Here is an 11,026-nt window from a genome sequence, read left to right on the forward strand (position 1 = left end):
TAATCCTGTAAATATGCACTAAACGAGGAAATTAACCCAGGGCCTTTGTACGTCAATAGCCACAAGAGCAAATACACATCAAATATCAATGTGACTCCCAAATTGCCAAGTGAAATATATACCGTATATAGATTGTTAAGTATGGCTTGGGCGTGGTTTGGCATGCAAAAATTGACTATAGCATGTTACAGGGCTGGTTAGCTTTGACTGTGTAAGTGTGACAATGCAGCGCTGGAGTGACTCTGGAAATGATGTTCTAGATATCTCAAAATACTGGAATCAGTGTGTTCTTTTTAAAAAAACTGGGAATTTCAAAGTTGCTTAACTTTATGTTCTACATTTTTTTGTGTTGTATTACAACATATGTTGAAACAGTAACCTGTGAACTATGTTTTTCATAACTTTTTAAAAAATATATCTAAATGAATGCAATGTGCATAAATATTTTTTAAAAAATGCAACCATGAACTATTTGCACCTTTTTTTGCTAATGCCTCTATTTACTTGCTTGGCATAAAGAATGAGCCAGCCAACTCTGTGTCCTGTGGAAAAATATATAAATGTTGTTGGAAATTGCTCATAGATGTAATGCTAATTAATGTTAAATCACAAATAAACAGTATTTTAAATAGATGGATTTTGGAACCTCCCCGTTTCCTGCAGCCCTTGAAGCAATCAGAGACCATTTTTATTTTTTTATTTACATAATTTACAGTCTGCCTTTCTTTTTTTCTTTCTTTTTTTTTTTACAGTCTGCCTTTCTCACTGAAGGTGGATTACACTGTGGTAAGTCAATAAAGTCAACAGGATGGGACATCCAGTAACCAGTGCAATAGGATTTGGATTGCAGAAATCCGGAAGCAAGCAGAAATCTAATCAGAGCTGAAATGAAGGATAAGCATTAACATGACACATTAATCAATGCAGAAATTACATAGCAAGATCCTGCTTTACAGTATCAGACTATAAGAACCCTGTGGCGCAGAGTAGTAAGCTGCAGTACTGCAGTCCAAGCTCTGCTCACGATGTGAGTTCGATTGCGACGGATGTTGGTTTCAGGTAGCCAGCTCAGGGTTGACTCAGCCTTCTATCCTACCGAGGTCGGTAAAATGAGTACCCAGCTTGCTGGGGGTAAAGGGAAGATGGCTGGGGAAGGCACTATCAAACCACCCCATAAACAAAGTCTGCCTAGTAAACGTCAGTAACAGACAGTACAAACTATACACAGTAGTACAGTCCACAGTCCCTAACCCTTTACCCAAGCATAGTTCTGCACCATCTTGTTACAGTAACATCCTATTACCTATATTTAAAAACCCTCCTGAATACAGTTTTGCCTAGTTTGCAGAAAGCCAGGACAGTGGGAGCCTGCCTGACCTTGCCCGTGAACACACTAGCAATTTAAACGTGTCCAGTACTCAAGCATCCAACACGACTTAAAATTTCTGTTCCCACCGCGACGCCTTCCTCCGCTGTATTAAATAAAATCCGTATTTTTTCCCCTCGCGGCAGCATTCACGCGCCAGCTCGAAGGAGCATTGTGATTGGCTGAGGTGGTAGCCTGCCGCTCATGCCCACTCGGTGCTTGAAACAAGGACGGTGATTGGTCCAGCGTGGGCAGTGAGGTGGGGGGGAACAAGGACGGCGATTGGTCCAGCGTGGACAGTGAGGCGGGGGGGAGTGGATGGTGGGCTGGCAGCAGGAAGTGGATTGAAGACAGATTTTATGTTTGCACTTCAGGCTCCGGGTGAGGAAAATGTTTACTTTCTATTAATTCGCCGTATAAGCGAATGCTCTTAGCACGGAGAAATTGTGCTCTGAAGACGTCTCCAGAATCCTTCGGAAGAGATGAAGTGTGAACATGCAAGGAAACCCCGTAGAAATCGGAGCTGCAAACTCAAAGTGCGGACATGGCCCTTATCAAGCAGGCCATTCCATAAGATAGGGGACCCTACAGAGGATGCAGTTGTTAATTTTGCCCATTTGCAGGGTGGCACCTTCAGAAGGCCCTGCTCAGATAACTGAAGCTGTCATTGCAGAGCATAGGGGGAGAGGCTGTCCTGCAAAACCAAGGCCACAAAGGGCTTTGTATGTGATAGCCAGTACCTTGAACTGAATCCAGTAACTGATGGGCAGCCAATGGAGCGCAGCATGGGAGTAACAGGCACGCTCTGCCTAGCTCCTGATAATAACTGAGCTATGGCATTCTGCACCAGCTGGAGTCTTCGAGTTGACTTCTAGGGGAGACAGTGACAAGTCTCACACTACAAGTAAAATCAAGTGAGAACAATTTTTTAAAGAAAGAAAATGAATTGCATAAGGTCAAAATGGCAAATACATATATTCAACCCCCACTGCCTACCTAGTTTGATTGTGTGTGTGAGAGAGAGAAGTGCCAACAAGTCACAGCAGACTTATGGGCTACCCCAAGACAAGTAGAAGAGGAAGGGTTGGTTTTTATATGCCGACTTTCTCTACCACTTAAGCTCAAACCGGCTTACAATCACCTTCCCTTACCCTCCCCACAACAAGACACCCTGTGAGGTAGGTGAGGCTGAGAGAGCTCCAACAGCTGTAACTTGTCCAAGGTCACCCAGCTGGCTTCCTGTGTAGAAGTGGGGAAACAAATCCAGATTTGTGGAGGAGGAGACATGTGGAGGAGACAGGAATCAAACCTGGTTCTCCAGATCAATTCCCTATACTTTTCTTGATCAATCTAAATTTTACATCACTACATTTCACCCTGTATACCCGTATTTCATGGACCTATAACTTGCTTCTTTACTATTATTGTTCTATAACTTCATATATGCATTCATATCTACCTAGTGAAGACTCAGTAAATGTATCAAAGCAAGCTGTTAGGCTATAATAAAAGCTTTAAGGGGTCAGAAAGCTGTTTATTTTTGTCAGGGCATGGTTGAGATACATGAAGCAGTAACAACCACCAGACAAAATGGACATAAGAACATACATCCAGGAGCATAAAAAATAAGCCAAATTATTGCCACTGTACAGCAATTCCACAGAAAAGAGTGCACGGAGTCTGCAACAACATCATTATCTACAAAACAAAACAAATATTTCAACATGTCATAACGCTGTTAAAACTAGAGCTAAAAAGATAACATCTTTAATCTGTTTGCTTAAATTAAGACAAATCTTTGGTGAATCAAACTTTAGACCTTACTAGATATATTCCAATGATCAAGAATGCAAATATTCTTGCTTTTAAGAAAGTCATTCTGAGAGATTGTGATTTCATAGAACATCTGTTTCTGGCTATTGTTACATCCAGAGCACTGGGGGGGGGGCAGTTTACCTCCTGAACATGTTTTGTAAGTAGGTGTACATCCCAACTCCAGTCTGTAGTATTGCTTTTTGGATATGTAACACTTGGACAATTAGACTTGTCTTTTTAAAAGTGATGATTGCACTATCTAGGTGATGTTTACTTCTCTGAAAATGACCTACTTCAACCTTTGTCACATTGTAATCAGAATGTAAGTTTTTGCTCAGCCACAGTTTTAAATCTGTGAAAAGTAGATCTTTTTACATGTGAGTGGCTGACTTCATACGATTAAAGACTGAAATAATATTTTTTGTATAAATAATGAAGTTGTTCCAGACTCAGTTGCCTCCAATAGCTACTTAGATATTGGAACCTATATGTGGAAGAAATCCCCAAGAATTGTTACGAGAAAGTTTGGAAATGCATCCATAATCCAGAGAGTCTCAATAACAATTTTAAGATTGACAATTGATATCATAGTTACACAACAGTGTTGTGTGGAATTGGTACATGTACCAGCAGTGTTTTGGCTGCTTCATTTACGTACAGTGAGATATGCTCCCGTAAACACTTTGTCTGGTTCCTGTTCTGTTTTTCTCATTTGTATTAGGGACCGGCTCCTGGTTTGTGAACTGTACATGTAGTGTGAAGCTATTCAGGGCTTGACCATTAGGTGGCAGCAGCTCTCTGTCACATTTTTTACATACAGACGATTACTCCCTTGAAAGACAATTAGCAAGCTGCTTTCAAAGAAAGTATTTTGGTGGAGTCTCTGTGGGCATTATTCCAGCTGCACTTCAAATAGATGAAAGAGAACAGATGGCTTTTTTGGATGTCTGCATTTGCCAGCTCAGTTAGAAAGCCAGAAATTGAATGTTTATCTCTCACCCCTCCCTCTGCATATATTTTTCTTAAAATCTTAATTGTTATGTGTGCTTTCACCAGCTTATGTCAGACACTGGCATATTCCTATTTTTAGAATACTATTATCTTCCATAGGCTGCAGAACTATTCTGTTTAACAGATTATCCGTTATGCTAGGACCATCACACAAAACTTCTACATGACAAACACAGGAGCAAAGTAAAGGTAGACCTTGCCTATACATGCAACAAATCTGTGCTGGGAGACTTTATACGCAGCTTCCCCAGCACAAATACGCGGTGTCCCCATGCCTTAAATGTACAGTTCCTTTTAGATCTTCAAATAGGTTTCACATCAAACTTTACTCGGCAATGGCTCTTTGGTATAGAGATTTTTCAACAAATTAAATCATTCTTACAGGATTGGAAGGGAGATGGAGGCCACATAACAGTAATTCGGGGTTCCTAGCCTCAAGGTGAGGCCTGAAGTTCTCCCAGGATTACAACTGATCTCCAGGTGGCAGGCATCAGTTTCCCTGGAGGTAATGGCTGCTTCAAAAGGCGGATTCTATGGTCTCACATCCCTGCTGAGCTCCCTCATCTCCCAAATGCCACTCTCCCCGGGCACCACCTCCAAATCTCAAGGAATTTCCCAAGCTAGTGTTGGCAGCCTTAGCTGTAGTGTAGACCTCCCTACACCGCCTGTAAGGAGGTAACATCATCCACATTCCTAACATGCTAACCACAAAATGGAGGAAACCGGGCTATAGCATGTACCAAGCAGAAACATCCAGAGTACACTACACTAAAAGTTCCTGTATAGAACTAAGGAAAGTTGAAATCTTCTTTGTTTTGTTGTTATTGGGGCTTAAAACTCATTTTGTATTCTATTTATTAGCCTATAGCATCTCAATCAGAGTTGTTTAATTAAAAACATAGTCCTTGGTCTATAAATACCTTTAGTAAGTTATGAGTTTGGCTCCAGTGTAGTGAGCAATGAACAATAATTTGAGCTGAGCGTGGTTGCCATAGTAAAGTTTGCATGGGAACATACTGAATTTTATTAATATTAGGCAAGTGGATTCCCTTCCAAAAGAAGGACCAGCGGGGACCAAAGTTTCACGGACCAACCCACGCTTGATTTGTAATGCCTTCCATGCAAATTGAAGACACTATAGTATATCTGCAAAGTTACCCATATTTGGGTCACTCCCAAGTTGACTTGCTTCTATTTTTCTTTAACTCCACTTTTGGCTGATTACAATGTGTTATGAAGTAAAGCAGGTTGCAGGAGTAGACACACGTGCTGGTTTTGTATAGGAGAGAAAAGTCCCATCTCCAGCTGCGTGCCACATGTGTAAGGAGGTATGAAATACTAACTTTAAAATATGCATTTTTCTGCAATGTGTAGAACATATTTTATCCTTTTAGCCGCGGATCTGTTGGATTAGATTTAAGATGAAAACTGCCTTTATTATTGTGGAATCTCCTGCCAAGAGACAAACTTTGGTTCACTTGAAAACCCTGGTGGGTTAAGCAATGAAGATCTGTTTGAACTCCAGCTTATGAATTAATCTACTGGGCAGGGCCTTATGCCAGGTTTCCGTGAGACTCTGGCAGGAGTTTCTTGGTATTGTCCATGCACAAAAAGAGGTTCAAACCGTTGAGTGTGTTTGTGGGCAGTGTTAAGCAAAATAACTTTAATTACAACCTCTCCTTTGCATTATGCGAAGGGGGCGGCTTTTAATCATGCATTTATAAACACACATAAAGGCGAGACTTCAAGTGTTTTTGCACAGCTTTAAATAAGCTAGGAGTGGAGACACTAGGAGCAAATATTTGTTGCATGCATGTCTATGGCAAATAGATGGTAAATGGACTATGAAGACAGGGATTAAAATAGAGTGGAGGTGGCCAATTTATTTACTGATGTCTTGAGAAATCACACACACACACAAAACAAGTGGAAACCCACAAAAATTTGCAGGAGGCATCTCATTTTCCCCTCCCCCACAATTTTCTCTTTCCTGAAAACCCTCATACCCTCTCCTCCCCCTTTCCTGCGTCCTTCTCCTTCCAGGTGGGGCCTGGAGATCTGGAATCAAAACATCTTCCAAATACAGAGACCAGTTCCCCCTTATGGTTACCAGCTCCAGGTTGGGAAATTGGAGATTTGGGGGTGGAGCCTTGGGGGAGGTTGGGGGAGGGAAGTGACCTCAGCATGGGATAATGCCATAGAGTCCACCTTCAAAAACAGCCATTTCCTCCAGGGGAACTAAGGTTGTCAGCCCCCAAGTGGGGGCTGGAGATTACCCAGCATTACAACTGATCTCCAGATGACAGAGATCAATTCCCCTGGAGAAAATGGCTGCTTTGGAGGACGGACCCTGCTTTTCTGCCCCATACGGCCACCAAAGCAGCTACCAAAGTAAAACACCTTTAAAAGCCATTAAATCAAAGCATGTTAAAAGTGGTTAAAACCAATACACGAAAACGTGATTAAAACAAGTTAAAACCTAAGCTTAAAATAAGCACAAAAGATAAACACAACAGTTAAAACGTCGAGGAGCAAGGGGGATCACCGAGAGAATGCCAAGTGAAACAAAACAAAAAACTTCACCCGCTGGCAGGAGAGGGCAACAGAAGGGGACAAACGAATCTCCCTGGGGAGAGAGTTGCAGAATTTTAGTCCCACTACTGAGAAGGCCCTCTCCTGGCTCTAATCTCAGAATGCAGGAGCATCCAAAGCAGGCCCTCTGCAGATGAATGCAGTGGTTGGGTAGGTTCATAAGGGAGTAGACGGTCCTTCAGGTATGTTGCCTGAATAATTTGCAAGCAAATAAATAGCACCAGTCTTAATATGGATCCCTGGGAAACCCTCTACTTACTGCTCTCCACTGTGAGAACAGTCTATTTACTCCACTTTTTGCTTTCCTATCATTCAACCAGTGAAGAATCCTTTTATCTCATGACTTCTAGGTTTACTCAAAAGCCTTTGATGAAGGATTTGGTCAAAAGCTTTTTAGAAATCCAAGGATAAGGTTCCCAACAGGTGAGCCTTACCTTCATGCTTATTAACATTCTCTAACAACTTCAAAGGCTGTGGAGGTAGGACTTGCATTTGCAAAAGGCATTCTGATTTTTCCTTAATAATCATATTTTTAAAATAATGCTTTCTACCAATGTACCAGGCACAGCTATTAGGCTGACTGTGCTGTCATTTCCTTTATCCCACCAAAATTCTGTTTTTAAGGTGATTAAATTGCTGTTTTCTAGAACTATGGAAAGGAAAATACATGTTGCTAGATCAGCAGTTTCATAACTGTGTTCTTGAAAGGTTATTTTTTTCCAATTGATGATAGAAATTTATTTTGATTAAGTACTTCAGACATTGTTTCTCAAAAAGAGTTCTGATTGGGAATGTATCTGACATCTTGCACAGCAAACTGATCAGAAGAGTTTATTCAGCTTCTCTGCAGTTTCCCTATCCTCCTTTAGCAGTTCTTTCACTCCTTTGTCATCTTAACAAAGCTAGTTTCCTGTTTCTGATGTCTTAATTTTTGACCAATATGCTTCTCAAATGCTTTGCTTACCTTATCTGCTTCCATTTGTTTTGCTACAGCTTTTGTTCCTCCCTGTGTTTTTCAGTTGGAAAGACTTTTTTTTCCCTCCAAGGAAAACTTCTTGCTATTTATGGTTTCCTTGACTCTGCTCCATAAGAGCCAGTGCGGTGTAGTGGTTAAGAGTATTGGACTAGTATCTGGGAGAACTGGGTTCAAATCCCCACTCTGTTATGGAAGCTGGCTGGGTGACCTTGGGCCAGTCACACGCTCTCAGCCTAACCTACCTTGCAGGGTTGCTGTGAGGATAAAAGAGAGGAGAACAATGTAAGCTGCTTTGGATCCGCAATGGGGAGAAAGGCAGGGTACAAATGAATGAAATAAAATTTTCTTCTTGGACTTGAAAATACATTTCCTAATTGGTGGTAAATGTGCTATCTTCAGCCCCCTTATTCATTCTGAAGAATTTCCAAGCATCTGTAAAAGAGTTGAACCTCTTTACACTCTTTCAGTTTCCTTTTCCTGGAAACTGAGGCAAAAAGACCCTGCCCCCAAAGTTGGAGTCATTTGAGATTTCCATCAAGCTTACTTCGGCCTGGTTCCATGGAAGTTGACTGCAAGTGTATTGGTGGGGCGGGCAGTCTCTCTTCATAATTCCTACTGCCTTTTTTGTGCCTGCGAATCACTAGTTGTGATTTTTATGCAACGTTTGCTTTTAAACAGAACTGAATTATAGCCGTGCTCCCCTTTGGGATTCCTGTTGCAGATACAGGCTACAGTGCTTTCACGCCGAGGTTAATGGAAGTTTGCAGTTCATTCAAGGGTTGTGCTTTTACAATAAGGCCAGACGTGGAGAAGGCCTAAGCCCTCCTTGAGACTGTCAGCAGCCCACCCAAATGACATGAGCCAAACATAGTACCAGGACCAGCTATGCAATTTACACTGCTAGTTGTCTCCAATAAGCTCATCTTCTCCAGGACAAACAGCTGTATTAATTGTTAAGTGCCACTAGGGTTGCCAACCTCCAGGTATTAGCTGGAGATCTCCTGCTATTATAACTGATCTCCAGCCGATGGGGAGCAGTTCACCTGGAGAAAATGGCCACTTTGGCTATTGGACTCTGTGGCATTGAAGTCCTTCCCCTCCCCAAACCCTGCCCTCCTCAGGCTCCGCCCCAAAACCTCCCCCCAGGGGTAAAGAGGACCTGGCAACCCTAAGTGCCACACTCAATAGGCTTGGCTGAGAGTAGTAGAACTCAAGATTGGTTCAGGTGAGAATCTAAGATTTTCCTTGTTCAGTTGGACCCAGGTTCATCTAGCCAAGCTTTCTAGGTTGGATCCAGACTAACATTTCTGTTGCAGCAGGGATTTCTGTCCATGGAACATGGTTCTCCTCCCTCCTCTGGCAGCCCCGAATAGTCCCCAAAACCTGTTTCTGAGGGTTCTCTTTCCCCAAGAACAGAAGTTTGAGGAGTGCTTTGGGCTGCTGTGTGAGGGAGAGAAATTGTTCTCATTGCATCTGTGAAAACATCTAGGATCGGTTTTCAACAGCATCCAGTCAGGAGCTTCTGGTAATCCACAGGACCATTCCCTGTTGCATGTCCCAGAATGCGCCATTCAGAGGCATATGACCTGGGTACATTAAGGTTTCCATAGATTTCTAAGAAATTAGCTTGTTCTTCATTGTTCCAGTACACATTTGTGTGTGTGTGTGTGTGTGTTAAGTGCTGTCAAGTCACTTCTGATTCATGGCGACCCTACGAATCAATGTCCTCCAAATCATCTTATCTTTAACAGCCTTTCTCAGATCTTGCAAATTGAGGGCTGTGGCTTCCTTTATAGAGTCAATCCATCTCTTGTTGGGTCTTCCTCTTTTCCTGCGGCCCTCAACTTTTCTAGCATGATTGACTTTTCCAGTGGCTCTTGTCTTCTCATAATGTGACCAAAGTACGACAGCCTCAGTTTAGTCATTTTAGCTTCTAGGGTCAGTTGAGGCTTGATTTGATCTATAAGCCACTGATTTCTTTTTTTGGCAGTCCACAGTATCCATAACACTCTCCTCCAACACCACATTTCAAAGGAATCTACTTTCTTCCCACCAGCTTTCTTCATTGTCCAGCTTTCGCACCCATACATAATGATAGGGAATATGATGGCATGAACTAACTTGATCTTGGTTGTCAGTGACACATCCTTACACTTAAGAATCTTTTCTAGCCCCATGGCTGCCTTTCCCAGACTCAATCTCTTTCTGATTTCTTGGCTGCAGTCTCCCTTTTGGTTGATAATGGAGCCAAGGAATAGAAAGTCTTGAACAAATTACATTTGAGTACCAGTACCAGTTGAGTACTAAGGTACCAGCTGAGTACCAGGTACACATTTACAGTGATTTTTGTAAAAGAAAATTTCAAGACAAAGAGGAAGGTTTCCCTCCTCCCCACCCCCACACACTAGATTTTATACTTAAGCATAAAGAAGCTGAATGCCTCTGCATGACATGGAACTTTTCAGCTAGAGCCCTTGAGGCCCAATGCAAGCCTCGGCTTTCTAGTTTTCCCTTTCAGTGAACTACTTTGGCAGGAGTCCAAGTTTCATTTAACACAGAACTTTGATAATATAACATGGTTAAGTAAAAGAGGTCACGGTTGCAGCTTGCATGGATGTATCACTCCAGGCCCAGGGTAAGAGTACAATTGCTGAAATCAGCAGACAGGCACCATGGAGATAAGGTGCTTGTTTACCCTGGTACTCAACTGTCATCCTTAATCACACAAGAGTCTGCCCTGGCAAGATAATGCCAAAAGAAAATGTATCTAATTTTATTTGTTGTTCCAAATATAGATCCCCCTCTCACACCCACTTGCCTGCTGCCTGTCTGATACCATCTAATATATTGTCAAAGCAGCATTTCCCCCCCTCAGTTGTTTGCTTATGAAGTGAAAGCAAAGGTCAAAGATGGTTGACCTTATTGGAGACTAGACCTCTGGGTGAAGCTCTCACATTCTTATCCAGAAGGATCCCTGGAGCTTGTTTCTTGCATATCATTCGTCCAATGGCAGAGGTATGTGTATACTGGATGCTTTCACTCACTTCCTTAAAAGGCAGATCCTTATTTTAAAGCCTCCAGTGAGCAAAAGGGAGAGAATGGGAGAGTACACGCAGGGAGATGATAAAACATGCAGCAGTGTCGCGTCTGTTCAGTGAGGCCAAACGTTTAAGCATCCCCCTGCTATTGAAAATTCAACTGTTACACCCTTGTGATCTCCCAAAACCTCCTGGTGATCCTCTGTTGCAAGGTTACGTTAAAATAAA

This window comes from Euleptes europaea, chromosome 5, assembly GCF_029931775.1.
Source record: "Euleptes europaea isolate rEulEur1 chromosome 5, rEulEur1.hap1, whole genome shotgun sequence".
Classification (NCBI taxonomy): domain Eukaryota; kingdom Metazoa; phylum Chordata; class Lepidosauria; order Squamata; family Sphaerodactylidae; genus Euleptes; species Euleptes europaea.